Source organism: Chrysochloris asiatica, unplaced genomic scaffold, assembly GCF_000296735.1.
Source record: "Chrysochloris asiatica unplaced genomic scaffold, ChrAsi1.0 scaffold00088, whole genome shotgun sequence".
NCBI classification, from domain to species: Eukaryota; Metazoa; Chordata; class Mammalia; order Afrosoricida; family Chrysochloridae; genus Chrysochloris; species Chrysochloris asiatica.
The window spans coordinates 9,062,845-9,066,759 of NW_006408606.1; the positions used below are offsets into that span (position 1 = coordinate 9,062,845).

The 3,915-nt window shown below is 51.1% G+C and overlaps 1 pseudogene; it reads right to left on the bottom strand.

Moving 5' to 3' along the window:
* Window positions 1-1,789: 1,789 nt before the first annotated feature.
* Window positions 1,790-3,548, bottom strand: LOC102825121 (annotated as a pseudogene).
* Between the last annotated feature and the right edge of the window lie 367 nt (window positions 3,549-3,915).

A 3,915-nucleotide genomic window follows, 5' to 3' on the forward strand; every position in this document is an offset into this window, starting at 1 on the left:
TTCTGCATTTCATTTCATCAGCTCTGCTTAGACAGATTGGATATTACTCACTGGAGATTCTGCCTTCCTCCATGCCCCCTAGCTCTAGGTTCCCTCTTGAAAGCTTGTAAGCCAGTCACTTCTTGCCCTCCCCCCATTTGGGTATCCAATGTCCAAGTTGCCCATCTCTGTCTAATCTGAATAAACAACATTCTTATCAACAGAGAAAAGATTGAAGTTGTTAAGGACTTCATTCTTCTTCGATCAACTATCAACACTCATGGAAGCAGCGGTCAAGAAATCAAATGATGTATTTCACTAGGCAAATCTGCTGCACAAGACTTTTTTAAGTGTTGAAGAACAAAGATGTCAGCTTGAGGACTAAGGGGCCCCTGACCCTAGCCATGGTATTTTCAATAACCTCATATGTATGCGAAAGCTGGACAGTGAATAAGGAAGACCGTAGAAGAATTTATGCTTTTGAGTTATGGTGTTGGAAGAGAGTATTGAAAGTGCCATGGACTGCCAAAAGAACCAACAGATCTGTGTTGGAAGAAGTACATCCAGAGTGCCCCTTGGAGGCTAAGATGGCCAAATTTTGTCTCTCATACTTTGAACATATTGTCAGGAGGGACCAGTCGCTGGAGAAGAATAGCATGTTTGATAAGATGGAGGGTCAGAGAAAAAGAGGAAGAGCACCAGTGAAATGGATTGGCCAAGTGGCAGCATCAATGGGCTCAAGCATGGCAACAATTGTGATGTTGTCCCAGGACTGGGCAGTGTTTCGTTTTGTTGTGCATAGGGTCACTATGAGTCAGTACAAGCTCGATGGCACCGAACAACAACAAAAGAGAGATTGCCCTGCATGTAACAGCTATGGGGGGAAAAAGTTATAAAATTGTCCTTGGTTTTACAATGATAAATGAAATACATTAAAATTCTCCAATTGAACAAGTTATGCAAAGAGTGTTTATGTTGTTTTTTGTTAAACAGTGAGAGCAAAATAACTTACTAGAATATCAAGATAAGAGCTGAATGAGCATGCCACTAACAGAGATTTTCACAGAACCATCCCACCTCCACTTGATGTGGGTCAAAACATACCATTGGTCATTTTAGTAAAAAAAAAAGAAAAGAAAAAAAGAAAAACCCAAACCAAACAAAAAATGCAGTATACTTGTGCACATGCACCAGTTACTTTATGTACAATAAAGTAATGGGGATAGCGAAATGAGAGAATGGAGAAAACTATACTGTAGTTGTCAGGATGTGGTGGAACCAAATGGTTTTCTAATTGAGAATGTATTCTTGTATGGTAGGAACAGAGTTCTGGAGTAAAGCAGCAAGCTCCCTTTTTAGAAGACACCCTCCATTTCCAACTGTGCAGGTGTATCTATTTCAGTGATTGGCTGTCATTAAATCGGAATCTGATCTGCCTCCTTGACAAACCCTGTCCTTCACAACAGGCTTTCATTAGTTTACTAAGTGGTGTATACCTTTTAATCTTAAACTGCACCACAGAACCATCCTACCCTGCCACCTTCAAATTCATATGATCATTGTTCTCAGTCTTGACTCCTTCCTTGGGTTTCTCATTGGCCATGGCGAGTACCGGAGTCGCCTCAGCTGCCGCTTCACAAAAGAGGTACCAGGTCCGCACTGAATGAGCACACAAGGAGGACCAGCGACAATATGATTCTTTTTGTGTGTGTGTGTGAAAACAAAGATATTTATTTCTTCCTGCTCCCCCGACCCCAACCCCCCGGGAAGCCTTGGCCCCGGGGTCTCCTGGCCCAGCAGTCCTAGGTGGTCAGTTTCTGTGAATGTCCGCCAACGAGTCCTTGCTGAAGTCCTGGGGCAGTCTGTAGTAGACCGGGGTTTTGTCCACGGCCCTGGCTGCCAGCAGCCCTGCCCGCACAGCTGCGTAGCTGTACCTGGTGAGGCTGTGCTCCACTGTGACCGTGGCCCGGGGTCTTGCCACAGTTTCAGCCATGCTCTGGCCCAACAGTCCTGCCTGCAGCTGGAAGGACACGGGTTGCTGGAGTCCCTGACATAGCTCCAGCATGTCCCTGAGCAACTGTTCTCCATAGCCACTGTCCAGCACCTCCTCAGGCCAGCCTGGGGCCATGGTCACGTGGGGGAAAACCTCAGCCACAGCTGCAAGAAACTCCCTGCCGGCCACGTGGCCAGGGACCTCAAAACTCCCGTAGGAGAGTATGGCTCCCACCCACACAGGCAGAGGCAGGTGGCCCAGGGAAGAGAGGCGGGCCAGCACAGCCTGGGATTGACGGAGGGCTGTAGGCTCTGCTATGTGCAAGCGGACACCCCAGCGTCCAGGGCGCAGGGTGAGCTGCAGTAGACATGACTCCAGCGTCAAGACAGGGCCTCCTGAGACCTGGACGATGGGTACAGGGTCCTCGGTTGCAGCTTCCTGGAGACCAATGTTTAGCAGGACCATGCCTTCCTTGTCTGGGAGCGTAATTTTTGCTGTACTCCCGTTGACTTGGATGCCAGGAACCAGCCACTCCACTCCCAGGCGGTTACCTCCGAGGGGCTGGAGGAGAGGGGTCAGGCTGTTTCCTGTGTAGTAGATTTGCTTCTGAGTGGCATTGGCAACAAGCTGCTTGAACTGTGACAGAACAGGCTGGAAGAGGTCATAGTAGATTTGGTGGGTGGCGCTGTTGTCCCGGATGTAGAAGAGATCGGCTACTGATACAGGGTCCGAAGTGCTCTGCCACAGCGTCAGGCTGTACCTCTCAGATTGGCCCAGCAGCCAGCTGAAGTGGGGCCAGGCGGCCCGCACCATGACTGCCCTCACAGGGAAGGTGACCCTTTGCGGCATTGCTCCCACCAGCTCCTGCATCTCCTCCACCATGGCCCGCGTGTACGTCCTGTTGGGGGCCAGGGCAAGGTAAAGCGTGGTCCAACAGGGAGAAACGGTGGCCTCAGGATATTTCCCCTGAACCATAGCCAGGAACTCTGTGGCATTGACGTGGACTGATATGGGCACATTAGGGCCCCTCAGGATATCAGCATTGATCCATACAGGCCTCCGGACTCTCCCATTCTCTGTGTGCCGCCGCAGAAGGTCCAGGGAGGGGCCCACAGCCTTGAGGCTCTTAAAGTCCAGTTTGATGCCCTTCTGGGAAGAGGACAGCACAGTCTCCAACCACTGCTGCAGTGTGTTGTCACTGTAGATGGCTGGGGGGTGTGCCATGACAGGGACCCAGATTCGTTGACCGTGGAAGAGCCCTTCCACTGTGACATCCGCCTCCAGGACCATGGCATTACCACTCAAGGCAGCCCCCATCTCTGCCTGGCTGTTGGCAGCATGATACCGGGTGACCAGCAAGCCATCCCGGTGGCTGATCTGTCCCAGGCTCACAAGGTAGTCCAGCATGTCTATGTCGGGACGGCAGGCAGGCCGCATCTGGTTTACGGTCTGGCTGCGTTGGCTGCTGCATGGTGAAGCCCAGGACCATCCCAATGGTGAACACCAGAGCCACACTGGCAATGCTGACAAGTGTCCACTTGGTCTGACTATCCGAGCACCCCTTCCTGCAGGCCATGATGCCCGTCTCTAGAGAATGCCTCCTACCTCCTTAAGAATCAAGGTCTCCTGCAGTTGGGATTGGGTGGAAGGCAGGAGCCCCAGTGGCACTCGGTTCTCCTGCAGCCCTGGGATGTCTCAGTAGAGGAGATGGTGTCTGAGGTCCCTCCTCCCTTCCGCTTCCTTCTGCCCTTACCCTTCCAAGCTTTTAACAGGTCAAGCAGAAAATCCTACCACCACCCCCAAGATGACCTTTGAGCACAGTAAGAGGCAGCAGAGAATGAGAGAGTGTTGGGCTGAACCTTTCAGCACCATCTGTTGGCCCCTGCCTGGAAGTCAGGGGACTTGGGATCTTGCTGGAGACCTAAAACAAGTGTTTTCTCCTG